This window comes from Protopterus annectens, chromosome 8.part0 (assembly GCF_019279795.1).
Source record: "Protopterus annectens isolate FY-2018-M chromosome 8.part0, PAN1.0, whole genome shotgun sequence".
Lineage (NCBI taxonomy): Eukaryota > Metazoa > Chordata > Ceratodontiformes > Protopteridae > Protopterus > Protopterus annectens.
Genome location: NC_056741.1, coordinates 163,594,993 through 163,611,819, shown reverse-complemented (window position 1 = coordinate 163,611,819; position 16,827 = coordinate 163,594,993).

The following is a 16,827-nucleotide window of genomic DNA, read 5'->3' as shown; positions in this document are numbered from 1 at the left end:
AACACTCAGACTTGCGAGAGATGAACTTATATATACAAACTGGGAGCCACGCACTCTCTAGCCAAGACCGGAATAGCTGATCAAGAGGAAAAGGTCAACACTTGCAGCACACCACATGGAACACATAGCCCTCCAGAACACACACCAGCACTGCTTTTACATAAAAACACAAACCACACACCCACCTTCGCGGAGGATCTCAATAAAAATCTACCCAAACAGCAGAGACCTCCAAGGCAGAAATGCACTCGACCACCACAACACAACACTAAGCACAAGACACATAACTCTGAAAAACAGTGTGCCACTCAACCAAGCCCCTAAGGCCAAACAGCATGCCTAACTAGTCATAGATGACTTGATAGTGAGGCACACTGATGTCCCACTCACTAGGCTGAATAAGGAGAAAGTAACAGTCAGCTGTCTGTCAGGTGCCGGGATCCACCACATAACGTACGCACTCAGGTCCTTCAGCAACAGGTACAAACATGACTCTGTCATTGTACATGTGGGTGTGAATGACCTGAGACGTACCTCCCTGGACTACATGAAAAAAGACATGGAGGAGCTCTTGGATTATGTAGCCCAGGCAGGCATGACCCTAGCCCTGAGCGGCATCCTACCATCAGCCAGAATGATGCCACAGTACAAGCAGAAAATGATTGATTTCAACAATTGCTAAGTTTCTGGTGTCATACTAAGGGGATCCAGTATCTGTCTGCCTGGGATGACATGATTAACAGACCTTGATGCTTTGCCAGAGATGGCCTGTATCTGTCACCCCTGGGCTTCCAGATACTGGCCAAGGTTCTTGCCACCCCTATAGTGCCGTTTTTAGGAAATGTTCCAAAGACCAAATTACCACCATAACAGCTACAAACAAATGCAATCTGAGAGTCATGCTGCTCAATGTTAGAAGTCTAATTCTCAAAATGCACTTGCTTGAAGCACTTCTTAAAATGGAGAACATTGACATTTGTGATGTAACAGACACCTGGTTCAAGGCAGCAGAAAGCACCCCTGCACTACCAGGCTATAACTCATTCCACACCTTTCGGCCCCAGAACTTGGACCGAAGCTCAAAAGGTGGTGGTGTTTCTATATTCATAAAGGATGTGCACACCTCCAGACTGGTAGCCCAACATAACACATCAGAGATACTTCAGGTGCAGCTAACAGTGGATAAGACAGCAATTCAGGTCGTAGCCTGTTATAGGTCCCCAACCATGTCCCAAGACTCACACTCCACATTCCTAAGCACCCTGGAGAATATTAGGGTCCAACCTAACACTCTCATACTGGGAAAATTCAACTATCCCTCCATTAACTGGGAAAATTACTCATGTACCAATACACTGGCCCAACCATTCCTGGAATTCATTAATTCCAATGCCCTGGACCAGCTCGTTCTTACCCCCACTAGAGGTAGCAACATCCTTGACCTGGTCATTACTAACAAGGGCAACTGTTGCTTTATACCAATAGTCAACTCCTCCCTGGTTAGATCTGACCACAAACTAATCACCTTGAAAATCCCCCCCCCAAAAGCTAACTTTGGGCTCCTAAAAACAGAGGTGTCTAACTTCACAGCACCCATGAAAATGGGGAATAGTTGCATGACAGCCGAATCATACACCAGTGCACTGTACCAACACATACACAAATGCATGGATCTCACCATACCCAATAGAACCAAGACTCTCTCCTCCAAAAAAAAGGAAGTCAATCTGGTGGTCCCTTGCCATAAACAAACTCTACAACAGAAGGAGGAAACTGATGGGGAATAAGGTGAAGTCCCAAGACTGGAAAAGCTCCTTTATCAATCTCAACAAAAAGTTGAGATCCCTCATCAAATCCTCTAAAGCTGGCTATGAAAACAAATTGCAGCAGATAGTAAAGACAACCACAAGGCCTTCTATAGTTATGTAAAGAATCTCCATGGCAATACCCAGATTTGCTCTGAGCTACTGCACAATGGTACCTCCTATATCAAGCCAACAGATATTGCCAATATACTGGCCGACAAATTCAGTGCCAACTTTACCCCCCCCCCAAAGAGCCAAATACAATACCAGTAGATTGCCAGGCACCGAGTATTACTGCTGCACAGGTTAAAACAGCACTGTCCAAAGCCAAGAATACAGCTTCTATGGGACCTGACAATATCCCTGGCTGTGTTCTACATGAACTACAGAGTGAACTGGCACCTCACCTGTGTGCCCTGTTCAATCACAGCCTCACCTCAGGCTTTATCACTACTGAATGATGCACTGCTATAGTCATCCCTCTTCACAAAGGAGGAGCAACTACAGATCCTGGGAACTATCACCCCATTAGCCTGACAAGTCTGATATGCAAAGCTATGGAATGCATTATCATGGACCTAATAAACAAGGATATAGGAAATCTCCAAACTTTGGATCCCACACACTTTGGTTTCGTGAAGGGTAGATCATGCCTGCACCACTTGATCAACTTCTTTGAGTCAGTCACCAGAGCTGTGGATGAAGGCAAGGTGGTTCATACAGCTTACTTTGATCTGGCCAAGGCCTTTGATACCATTTCCCACTCAGGAATCATAGAAAAACTCACTAAGCTAGGCATCAACCCCTATATCACTAGGTGGGTTGCAAACTGGCTCACAGATAGAACCCACAGTGTGAAAGTAGCTGACTCCAAGTCAGATTGCCAACCAGTCATGAGTGGAGTCCCACAGGGATTGGTCCTGGGTCCACTCCTGTTTGGTATTTACTTCTCAGAAGTCCAGGCCAACATGAAGGGACTCTGGCTGAGAAAGTTCGCAGACAATTGGAAGTTGGGAGCCCTTATTAACTCCCTAAGTGATGCTGACATCCTACAGAAAGGCCTCACTGAGACCAATGACTGGTATCAGAACCATGGCCTTAAGCTCAATGTCAAAAAATGTGTCATCATCCCCTTTGGGAAAACCCAGTTCCCATGAATTACCACATCAATGGTAGTCCCACTGAACACAGAAGGCGTTATAAGACATCTGGGAGCACAGGTTGACAGCAACCTCTCTTTTGACCACCACATTGCCACTGTGGTCAGAATGTCCTTCTATGTGGCACATCTTATTACTAAGGGTTTTGCATCCAGGTAGAAAGAGATCATTGCCTCCCTCTACTCTTCCCTCAATAGGCCAATCATCGAGTACAATGCCCCTTTTGGCATGTACCTCACTAGACACCTGCAACAACTATAGAGGCTGCAAAAGTACCTCACAAAGAGGATCCTAGGCCTTAAACACTTGCCCTATATGGACAGACTCAAAAAAACTCCAACTATTCTGTCTCATATCACCTACTTAGAGGCGATCTCTGCTTGACTTACAAAACCATGTCTGACCCAGCTCTGTTAGAAATGCTACATCTAAAGAAGTCCAAATCCCTCCACACCACACGCTCCAGAGACCTCAACCTTATTACCACAATCAACAAGATGTGCTGGAGATACAGGTTCATAACCCAGAGACTGTCCATGCTATGGAATAGACTTCCTATACATGTCAAACAGAGCACCTCACTGGCCCTCTTCAAGAGAAATTTTGATGAGTGGATGGGAAATAGAAAATTCACCCTGGCGATCACGCCAGTGGCTCTACACGACAGAGGCACTGGGAACTAATGTCGGGTGGCACAGTGCCAGGGTAATCCTATGGGTTAGGTGTGTAAAGGCTCTAGGACCATTAACCTAGTACACACCGATGAACCTATGAACCTATTAACAGCAGATAGGGAATCATTAATACCCAGAAATCGGCATGTATTGAGCCTCAACTGCCACGACAATTCTTTCTTAATGTGTGCCAGTTTCCAGATATTAATGATTCTCTGTTCATTGTTAGTGTGTTAAAAGATAGGGCAAACAACTTCTAACAGGAAGATATTTTCATATATGCAATTTGGTGTTCATAAGGCATGTTTTTAACCAGGTTGCGGTGAAATTTTTCATATGTAGTATTTATTATTTAATGCTCTTTAAATTTATATTTTACATTTACAGTTTATAATTATTTTTAAACAGTAACAAACAGATTTATAAATTTATTTTATCTGGTTTATTTTTTAATTATTTAACCAATTTATGAAATAGATTAGTTGAGAATCAATAGTACATGGTTTTATAATGAGCTAATGAATTATGTATGAGATGAACAATGATTGGTGGTGTGAGCATTTAAAATGTCTTAATGGAAGCGCTTGTTTTAAACTCTGAAAAAGTCCCTACGTATAGTGGACAAAAGCACTTAGTTGGTTTTATATGAATTTACCATTAAAGTATTTAAGTAAATTATTAAAGCAAAGTGTTTATTTTATTCTGGCCAAATTTCATGATATTATAGTTTATAAATATCCCACCATAAGCAAAGGTGTATTGGAAGTGTATTGAGTATGCTTATTCGACACTCGCTTATAACGGATCACTCAGAGGTATAGCAGGAGGCACACTTGTTTTTGTGTTAGTCACTCACTGGATTGCATTTTGGTTATCAGTTTTTGTGGCGTCTGTGTGTGGAGTCTCTTCATAGGTTAGTGTCAACTTCTCTATAATTGACCAGTGGTCCAAGTAACTATGAATTTGCAGTGTTTGACTGTGTTTGCCCTCAGCCAGGGCAATAGGTAAGGCTGCCCACTTTCTTCCTTACCTGTTTATTCTTGCAGATGAGATCTTAAGCATCATCATCATCATCATCAGCCCCCCTTTTCCCATTTTTCTACATGGGGTTGGGTATCGTGTTAACTGTCACCAACTCTCTCGATTCAGTGCCACAGTCCTGCCTTCTTCAACACTCATGCCTGACTCTCGCAGATCTTCTTTCACACAATCCATCCACCTCTTTGCTGGATGTCATTGCTTCCTCTTACCTTCTTCCTGGCTGTCCCAAATATTCCTCACCAGATCACCTTCTGCTTTTCTACACATGTGCCCAAATCATCGTAATCTGTTCTCTTTGATCTTTTCTGCAATTGGAGCTACTTTGGCTTCTGCTCTTATGTCCCCATTTCTTCATCTGTCCCACAGTGTGCATCCTACCACCTTTCTCAGGCATTTCATTTCCATCACCTCTAGCTTCTTCAACTGTTCCGCCTTTACTGCCCAGGTTTCTGTACCATACAGTAGTACTGGTCACACCACTGTCTTGTACACCTTGCTTTTCAGCTTCTTTGGCATTCTTCTGCCATAGACTACACCTGATACTCTATGCCAGTTGGCTGCAGTCCCTCTGATTCTAGCCTTGACCTCTTCATTCAGACTACCCTTCTCCTCAACCACCCCTCCCAGATACTTGAAGCTGTTTACCTGTTCCACTATCTCTATTTCTATTCTCAGCTTCTTCTGATCTCCCATTTTGCTGCCATTACCACCGTCTTTTCTGTGCTTAGTTTCAACCCATGTGCCTTCAGATTTGCATTCCATTCTCCTATCCTTTGCTGAAGTTCTAGCTCAGAGTCTGCCTGTACTGCCACAGCGTCTATATACAGCAACTTTGTTGATATGTCCCCTCCAACCTGTTTGCTAATGTAGTCCATCACCAGTATGAACAGCAGAGCTGAACCCTGATGTACACCCACTCCCACTGGGAACCTCTCTGTGAGGCCGAACACTGTTTGTACTTGAGTCACTGGATCCTTGTACATAGCCTGCACTAATTCTACCAGTGTATCCAGGACTTCAAGCCACCGCAGTACTGCCCAGATTACCTTTCTTGGGACCTTGTCATATGCTTTCTCCAAGCCTAGAAATGCACAGTTGGACTCTCTCCTCATTACTAGCTTCTTCTCAAGTATCTGTCTCAATGCAAACATCAGGTCCATTGTGCTGCATCCTGATTGGAACCTGAACTGTTCAACTCCCATCTTACACTCTACTACTCTGTGTATTCGTTTATCAATCACTCTCTCCAGAACTTTCATGCAGTGTGGCAGGAGTTTGATCCCTCTGTACTGCCCACAATTGTGGATGTCCCCATTGTTCTTGTACACTGGCACAAGTATGCTTATTCTCCAGTCATCTGGGATGCGCCTTTCTCTCCACACTGCTATTAGTACCCTCAGGAGCCATTTCTCCCCTATCTCACCCAGCATCTTTATCATATCTGCTGTCAACTCATCTGAGCCTGCTGCTTTCCTTGATGTCATCTTCCTTGTTGCTGTTCTTACTTCTTCTAAGGTGGGCTCCTCTTCTTCTCTAATTGTAGGCTGTTTCTAGGGCAGTACAGCTTCTGTGGGGTTTTCTTCATTCAGAAGCTGCTGGAAATACTCCTTCCATCTGCCTTTGATGTCCTGTGGACTGGTAAACAGATTGTTGCTGGCATCCCTTATGAAGGGTGGCTTGTAACCTGCTATAGTTTCTTTGTGCCCCTTACTGAGTCACTTTCCAGAAGTTGGTAGAGTCCCTCCAATGCCCTATTCTTTTCTATTGCAACTTCTTTCTTAACTACTTTGTTAGCTAACCAGTAGCTTCTTCATTAAACAGAACTGTTAACACTGGGGAATTCAACACTTGGGACAACATAGACTACTTGATTCCTAGTTCACAGACAATTGTACCCTGTGGCTGAGTAGGCCCTGAGAAATTATTCCACAAATTTTAGAACTTTTCAAAAATTTTATCCAGCTTTTGAGTTTGCCAGTGAACTTGTCTAAGTCAGTCATTTTCCCACTGAACTCACATCTCTACAAGCGACTTTCAGTCAATGGGGGATTAAATATTCAGTCAACTATACCTACTTGGGAATTCAAGTGCAATAGTCCTATAATGAAATGACAGACATTAATCTAAAGTCTGTAGCACAGCATTTTACAGGAAAGCTGAGCTCTTGGTCTGAACTGCATTTGCTATTCTTTGTAGAAATGTATGCTATCTATAATGTGCCTCCTGTTCACATATTATTTTATTTGGTGTCTGGTGTAGAATACTGATATTCATGGACCTTTTTCAGAGTGGCATCTGGTTAAGTGACTTGCTTACAGTCACTCAGTTAGGCAATGAAGCCTGAGGGAATCAAACATTGCACCACTGGACCACAGGAAACACCTCCTTAATCCTCTAAGCCAACTGCCAGACATATATAGCAAGGTGCATCTCCCATCTTACCAAACACCCATATACTTTAAAGCTCCAAAGAATGTTAATGGATAATATTTGGGATGGGAAGTACCCTTGATTAATAAGAAAGAAACTCATGGCAACAAGGAAGTATAGAGGCCTCTGTCTCCCTGCCCTGATATGCACAAGCAAGAGATGTCTCACAATTTGTAGCTGCTAGAACCTGGCCCAGACCAACAGGGTTAACCCTGGAAATTTACATTGAATTCATGAATGAGTCTATGAGGAAGCAGAAGGACAGATATGGGGTTTGGGGCCCCAGGGGATGGGTACGAAAAGGAATACTATAGCCTTCTAGTTCAGTGCAAGCTATTACCCAATGCAATTAGTGCTTGGGGTCAAATGTGGCATTAACAACACTGTTAAAATGGCTTACCTTCATAATGTCGAAAGCACATCCTCAAATGTGCACATAGGTGAACCGTTTCCACGAATTCTGTTCCACTGACTTGCTAAATGTCAAACAAAACAGCGAACATCTACATTTACGACCGCTCTACACCTGAAACAAGTGCTACCATGAGTCAAAAAGGGGGTGAGATTTTGTTACTCAGAATACTGGCATTCTCAGTTCTGAGCAGTTGCAACTTGGAGTTTGCGGAAGCTGTTTCAGGGATGTGCTTGTCAAAATTATGAAGGTAAACCATTAAAACAGTGGGACACTATTAACTGGAGGAACTGGATCAAAAGGGAAATTTTCTTGTTTTGGCTAGACTTGGCTGAGAGGAGTAGATACATTTTAACAATGGTGGACTGGTGGGCTAAATCCCCAAACCAGCATCTATAGTGTTGCCAGGACTTACAAATAGCTCATTTAAGTAAGAGTTTTTTTTTTCTCCTGACAGTAAACTTGAAAGACTTCTGGGATGGGATAGTGAGAAATGTGTCCATAAGCTGCATTTCCTTGCACTGCTCTACCAGGCTCTGGGTGAATACAACCCCAACATTTTTTTATAAAAGACAGAAGCACCTGAGAACTGTTATTGCATGCCCCTATCCCCCATAGTATTTGAAATAACACCCAACTAATGTGTAGCGGTTAGGGAACCTTCCACTTCTCATATATTGTTCATTTTAAGAACCTTCACTTTTGGCACTGCATCCCTCTTCAGATTAAAACCGGGTTTGAAGGAAATGCTAAATAATGGAGGTGTGGCGAGGGCAATGCCACATACCGTCAGCTATTTATAGAATGTTCTGAGTTGTTGACACTATGGAGAACTCTGAAAGATGTAGCAGAATATGTCTTAAGGAAAACACTGCCCCCTTAGACTGGTCACCTGTTTTGTGCTCTTAGTATTATTCTGGGTCTGACAACAACTGAGAAAAGATGGCTTTTGCAACTGATCAACATGGTATCAGTCATAATATTTAAACACTGGAAAAACCTGACAGTTGACATTATGAGAGAATTTTGCTGTTACAGTAACAAACTGTGCCATCTGTAACAAAAAGAAACCCTGCAATTTAAAATTTTTTAATGAACTTTGGGCCATTTTCTGTTTATGTGGTCAGTTAACCACTAATGCATTAGTGTTTTTTTTCCTCTATTTTATACCTTTGCCAATATTCTCAAATCATTATAGCCTCAATTGCTGTGCTTCTTGACTAAGTCTTTATCCAGCTGGCTGTTGTATGATTTTATTGGTTGTATCTTCTGTTCAATAACATTAAATAAAGATAATTTTCTGGTTAAAAAATACAGCAGTCCCTCACGGACAGGTAAACCTTAAGAAACAATTAAAATCCTGAGAATAAGGATATTTATTCACATGCGCAGCACATGCTATGATATAGAGGGTTGGATATATGATTGTGTTCATTCCTGGAACTCACCAAACCATTTCCTTGCCATTAGCAAGCACCTTCCTGTAAAGCAAGAAACAAGACTGATTTAACATTTTACATATCATTATTAAGCAACTGAGATAAGAGACTATACTCGCCTGCTTACAGGGAACCCCAATGGCTGCTGCTGACAGAAGAATGACTCATCTACAGGTGGAATGATGAGAGGTTGTTCCTGTCCCATTAAGGAGAAAGCTCTCATAGAGCAACTGAAATGGAAAGAACACAGCTGGTATATGCTATTTTGAGAATGTCCTTTAATGATACCTTGGTTTGGCTGGATCACAGACAGTATTAGCAGGATGGAAGAATCCTTAGAACTGTCCTAGACAAGAGATCACATTACTGAGCCCTGGAAGGCTGACTTCCAAAGGTGTCTGATACTCCAAGTTATGGTTGCAACTTGGTGAAGATGTATAGCAAGGATTAAGGTTCTGCAGCACAGATGTCTACATCAGCATTACTGAAACATGCACTGGAGGCAGACAGTTTGGTTGTTGAATAGGCTTTGGCCATATCATTTGTCAAAGAGAGGTTGGCTAACTGATGCTACTGGAAATCTACCTGGCAAGTGTCCACTTGGCAACCATTACCTCTTCTCGACCAGGACCGAATAAGTTAAGTAATTAGTGTATGACAATTCATGTACTTTCCTTAGCTAATACATGAATTGAAGGCACATGCCCACCATGTGAAGGGCTATCACTCTCTGATGGTTTCTACCAGTGCTAATAAAACTAGGAGATGGATGAACTGATTCACAGAAACCTCAAAGACTGCTTTTGGGAGGAAGTGTGAGGTCATTCTGAGAGACTCCCTAACCTTGTGAAAGACCAGATTCTGTTCCTTCTACATAAGGGCTTGAAGCTCCAAGATGAGTAGTGAAGAGGAAATGGCACCTGGAACATTTTTTTCCAAGAAAAGAACATCACCTCCTCTCAGCTGACAGGCTCATGCAGCAGTTCAGCAATTCTTTGTACCAGAAAGTTAAAGTTCCTCAGTGAATAGTGGAAATGCAGCACTCTTTTAATGAACTACTTGGCCAGCAGACTGACAGATCAAAAATGTTGCAGTTACTATCCATTATGACTATGACATTTTTTCCCACTGGAAGTCATACTTCTGCTGATTAAAATGTTTGCTGGTAGCCTCAATCATCTTTGAGGTCCTATCTGGTAAGTCTTGAAGAATGAAAGGGTCTACATCAGCACCCTAAGCTTGATTTGGAGTATTTGTTCATATTATTTAATCCACCTGAGGGTAGACATCCTTGGCTAGAGCAAGAGGATTTTCTGAACTGCTTGGACTTTGAAGCCTAAAACTATGCCCATTTCATGGGATAAGATTGAGTTTTAACCTTGTTTCTTGAGCCTTGAGATGAAATATGGAATGCTACCCAAAAACCACTAAAGCAATAAGAGAGGAAGAAAGCATCCTCTGCTACCTTTTTCCCCCACTGAACTCTGTAGAAAGGGGGGTGAGGTAGGTGCATTCTTGAGTGGTAAATAGGTGAATATCTTGATTGTTCCACTTCTGAATGACCTTGACCAAGCATAGTCTCTGAATTTGGACTGGATCTCCATGTTCTTCCCAAACTTGTGAAGATGAAATTACATATACATTATTTTTGAAAGCTGTTTTCTTGTGTTGTTTGTTCACCCACCATCTCCGACAGTGCATACCGCAGGGAACCCTTAAAGTCCGCCAACTCTTGGAGGCTTCCCCTTACTCCAACGTACAGCAGTCTCAGAGTTACTATACATAAATAGCAGTGTGGGATTGCACTGTGAGATTACAGGATGGCAAAGTTCACCTGCAAAAACACTTTTTATAGATTTGCAGCAAGGTTTTGGTGTTCAATGTTTGTAACAAAATTTGCATTGCTGTGATACTTTTTTTGGGAATACATTTATTAAAATGTTGATAAACAGTTATAAAGAAAGCATGTAATAAATAAACATAATGTATCAAAAGACAAATAATACCTATAATCCCACTTTTGGAGTCTTGTGTATCAAAGTTCTGTCTTACAGCCAGCACTAAAGATACCAGCTTCACGCTAATCTGACAATTTTTTTTTACAACTGATTAGCCACTATATTTTTTACTCTCCTCCCTTCTTTTTGAGACTTGTGTCTGAAATTGATGAAATTTCCTAACAAACACTGTTCTTATTTGTCAACAATTTGTTTTGTTCAATGGAGACATACTCTGTAAAGTGTATTGTTAAATAATGACACACCAGTTAAGAGGGGAGGTCTGTGCTGTTTATTGCTTCTTGAAGTACACAGAAAAGGTTGCCCAGCTAGATGCCCATACATGTGTGACATTTCGTCAGGTGCACTACTGTCTGCAAAACTATAGTATGCATTAAAAATGAACCCACAAATCTGTTGTTTACTTCCGAGGCCTGACATGCCATGCAATGTTGCTATATAGTTTAATATTACATTTTGCTATAATGATGCTTGTTATTTTGTTCAATAATTGACAGCTGTTTTATCTTCCATGAAAAAAATTGATGTAGAGGAGGCATGGCCAAGATGGAGAGAGGCTAGCAGGTTAGTTCTTCTGTTCTGCTATTTGAATTATATTTCTGACAGGAATTTTAAAGTTTATGATATTTTAAACTTCTCATTTTTGTGGAATTAACTACTCTTCAAGATTTTTGATGGTCTTATCTGAAATTTATATCTTCAGCTATTTTAATTCCTGTCATTATTTCAACAAAAGTTATTTGCTCACTTCTTCAGAAAGAGTCACTCAAAATCTCACTCTCAGGATTTGTCACTAAAGAAAGAAAGAACTACAATCAGTACTTGCAAACATTCAAGAATTATCAATAAAAATGGACAAAATGGACAATAAACTGGATAACTTCAAAGAAGAATGCACAAAACAAATGGAACAACAAAAAACTCAGATTTCTAGTATGGGAGATGCCCTAAATGAAATAGAAGGAAGAGTGTCAGATGAAGAACATAACACTGAATTTTTACTAAAACAAAATACAATACTGCTAAATAAAATAGATGACCTTGAAAATGGATCTAGAAGAAATAACATCTGCATCGATGGATTATCTGAAAAAATGGAAGGTGACAATATGGTTAATTTTCTAACATCTTGGTTCCCAAAGACTTTAAACTACCAGAGTCCTTGTCCATTGGTATCAAAAGGGCATACAGGTCACTTGTGGCTTCTTTATCATCAAAAAACACCAATCCTAGATTGATAATTGTAAGATTTGTTCCTGCCAGGACAAGGAACTGATATTAAAAACTGCCTGGACAAATTCACTGATTAAAATAGATGACAGTATAATAAGGTTTGATAATGACTACTCAACTTCAGTAATATCAAAAAGAAAATAATTCATTCCTTTGATAAAAGACCTGAAAAAAGAGTAAGATTAAAGTGCACTTATTATTTTCAAGTAGACTTAAACTATTTCTTACAGATGACATTAAAATATTTGATACCCTGGAATCAGCTATGTCATTCTACAAACAAACAAATTACTGAAGCAAAGAGAAGATATGGACTGGAACAATAGTTCTTTGAAGAGACATGCAGAGAAAAATGGATGGAAAACAACCGAGAAGAAAAAGAAATTAAAGGATAAATAAATATATGTATTTTATTTCTTGGTTTAATCTAAGCAATAATTCAAAAGTTTTTATTCATATGTTTTTGCTATTATCATCTTTACTTCAACAAAAGCTATTTCTGTTTTAAGCTAGAGGAAAAACTCAGATATACACATGTATGGTAACAATTTTAAATTATTATTTACTAATTTGTTACATCCTAAGTTACTTAGTAAAAGCAAATATTTGATTTTTAATCAATATGTTATATTCTTTACTAAATATAAACCATATTTTTTTCCTTTGCTCTTTCTTTCCTTTCCTTTATTTTTTTTCTTCTTACCTACATTTTCTCTTTTTCTATGGCAGTTACTTTATTTATTCAGACAAACATTAGTTATCTATCTATCTATATGGTTGCAAGTTAAACGATCAAACAGTTGAAATATCGAACTGCATATGGTCGATATCATATGCTCAATATTTCAAAAGATCGATCTTTTAACATGGCTTAAAAAAAAAAGAAATGAAGTAGAAGACTGTAATGCAGGGGGGCAAGCCCCCCTGCACCCCCCATGTGGGGGGCTGTGTTCCCCACACCCCCCTACTTAAATATACCAACTCCGAGATTGCGCTACACTGAGAATACAGCGTGGAATGGGAAGTTTTCCTATTCCTTGCTGTAGCGCAATTTCGAAGTTGATATATTTAAGTAGGGGGGGTGTGGGGGGTGCAGGGGGGCTTGCCCCCTGCATTACAGTCTTCTACTTCATTTCTTTTTTGTTTTTTAGCCATGTTAAAAGATCGATATTTTGAAATATCGAGCATAGGGTCTCGACCATATGCAGTGCGATATTTCAACTGTTCGATCTTTTAACATGTAACTATATATATATATATATATATATATATCTATATCTATATATATATATATATATATATATATATATATATATATATATATATATATATATATATATATATATATATATATATATATATATATATATATATATATATATATATATATATATATATATATATATATATATATATGGGTCTACTTTAGAACAACGTAATGCCACTTACCCGAAACCCATATCGCCGACATGAAAACACCGACAGCAACAACACACTGATGTCCAGGAGCACTGACTAACACTTCAGGTAAGTGACCACTCGGCCATCCAACACAAACATGTAAACGGAAGAAAACCAAACCCACCCATGTGGGAGTCTTTGGCCCCCACACCCCCCTAACTAAATATACCAACTCTGAGATCGCACTACTGTGGGGGTAAGGGGCAAAGTTCAACAGGATGGCCAAGCGGTTACTTACCTGGAGTGGTTAGTCAGGGTTCTGGGACATCAGTGTGTTGGTGCTGTCGGTGTGTTCATCTCAGTGATATGGGTTTTGGGTAAGTGGCATTTCATTGTTCTAAAGTTGACCCATATATATATATATATATATATATATATATATATATATATATATATATATATACATACAGAGATACATATTAATTGCAGAGATACATATTGATTGGGGAGACGTTTGTTTCAAAACAACACATATTGAATTATGATATACTGTATTTTTTATTTATTTTGATTTCTCTCTTTTTTTGTCTTTTATATATGCTTGTTGAGTGGATGTTGTATGTTGTTCATGGTGTGATTGGATCGTGCTTGTACTGGGGGTGCCAGTGCGTGTGTTTTGCTTGGGTGTCCTTATCCTGGACCTAGTTATGCAGTTCAAGTGCGGAGCTGGGTTTGTGGACTAGATGATGGAGGAGGTGGTGTGTTGTTGTTTGTTGTCAGTAGTGTGGCTTTTTGTATGGGCCACTGTTTGATGACATTTTGTGTTCTTAAAATGGGAAGCCTTGGTGTTTTGTCATGTTTCTCACTCATATTTGATTCAGAACTGTTGGGTCATTTGTGGTTGGTCCATTATTCGTGAGCCCTATTTTGATGCTTATTTCTTAATTTAACATTGTTGAATGTTGTGTTTCCATTTTCTCGCCATAGTTGATCTCTTTCTTCATCCTTACTTGGGTGCATTGGTGCATAGTGAGGACTAGTGAAGAAATGTAATGACATGGAATCGAGAGGTCAAAGGTTGTAAAAGTGAAGAAGATAGTAAAAGTTAATAAAATAAACTTTTAAGTTTATATTAAAGTGAATGCTATTAACCATAACTACTGGCTAAACAAGATCTACATTGAGTAAGTTTCTGGTTCTGCATGTTTATCATGGTGGGCTTGTTTCACTGAGAAAGATAAAATCTGCAGTCATTAAGTACTGGTACAGTATAACTGTTGTTCATTTTATGCATAGACTCAAAGAACACATTTATAGGAATAATGCCTTTATTTCTTTTTTGTGTTGTTATCTTGGAGCACATTGGCTTTGAAATACACATACCATGTTATATGTTTAGTTTGTTTGCTAATTAAATGCATTCACAAGTGCTCTTGTATGGGACAATATGGATGTGTTGTTTGATTGCTCACTATTGTGCAGTATGTAGATGGAAGTACAAAGAGTCAGGCTATATTTTTTTGATTATAGGAAGAAGACATAAGAGGACATAAGGATTTAATCCATTATGCAAACTGATACACTGAGGGTATGGGATGAGTTATTAGTTTTGGATACAAAATCAGCCTTATTCACACTTGCAGTGATTGCCTTTTACATACTTTCATTATGGGAGCTGAAACATCAGTCCTGAGTTAGCTGCATGTTTTTGGTATGTTTCTTATGGAATTTACGTTTTTCTAGGTTTTTGTGACAAAGCAATGAGGTTTACATTTGTAGGGAAATAATAGCCATTTGGATTTCGAGGGTCATGTTTTTTTCTGAAAATGCATTGTAAAATTAGATCTCTTGTTCTAGCAATTTTTTGGGTGTATAGAAACAGGGTTTAAGTTGTCTCTCTGTTTTTGAGGCTTTGTTCTACCATAATATTTAACTGTATTTGGATTTTCTGTACTATGAGGTTGAGACATACACTGCTGATAACTTTCAGCTGGTTATAAAGTACATGAAAATATATTATAGTTGAAATATTTCTCTACAGGTAATGTGAACACTAATACTAGAAACTTAGATTTATGTTAATCTAAACTGTATAATGTTATAAACATGTTCTTAAGGACACATACATTTTGTTTATGTATAAATATATTGGGATTGCTTTATTAAGGAAAATAGATATAAAGGGGGAGAAATGGTAACTATCTTAAATTACCAAGCCAGTTTTTATAATTTTATTATTAGTTGCATTTTTAAATTTCTTACATCAGATATAAAAGTAACCTAATAGGTACAGCATAGAAATATGTATTAAATGAAAAGGCTGCTGCCTTTTAATATTAAGATTATACATTATTTATATGATTAGTTTAGTTCTGTGGTTTCTTAGTATTGCATTATGTATTCTTCTACATTATATATCTTACTGTACATAGAAAATCTAATATAAAATTGAATAAGAAATAATATATTACATAATCTGAATATGTTGTATGAGAGTGAAGAGAAGAGGTGTGGGGGATGGAATAAGTAAGATTAGCTAAGGATGGAAATGACATATTGCTTTCCTTCATGTTAAATGGTGGGGGACATAAAAGAAGTTATATGTTACATTTTAATGGTGAAATAATAAGTCGCATACATGTCATTTAAGGATTAACTAAAATATAATAATGAAATCTAGAATTTTAGATCTACATTTGTATAAGTAACAAATGCAAATTATTCAAAAGGATAACACTGTTTTAATTTATGCTTTTGTTAGTCCATTTTTGAAACATAATCATAAAATAATAAGTAATTAAAACTCATTATTCAATCTAATTTAATGAAGAATCTTCACATGAACTAAGCATTCAAATAGAGAAAGAGGGGATAAGTTTTAGGTAGAAGAGCTTAGAGGGTACATTTGAATAGAGATGCCATTCAAGCCAGGGATATTCAACCTTCAATGAATATGAGTTATTTTACATTTCAAAGTTTAATACTTCATTGTATAATTATTTATAGATTGGTGTCTATGATTATTAATACTTCATGTTCAACTGATAACTTTACAAATTTGTACTCAATTTTATTTATAAAAAATTGTGTCTTAATTTCAGTGATAATATTTTTCTCCATGAATACATGATTAAGAATGCTTCTACGTATAAGTTGTATATGAAGTGTGTTTCAATCAATGTAAATAGTTTAAAAAACAGTTGTAAGAGGGGTA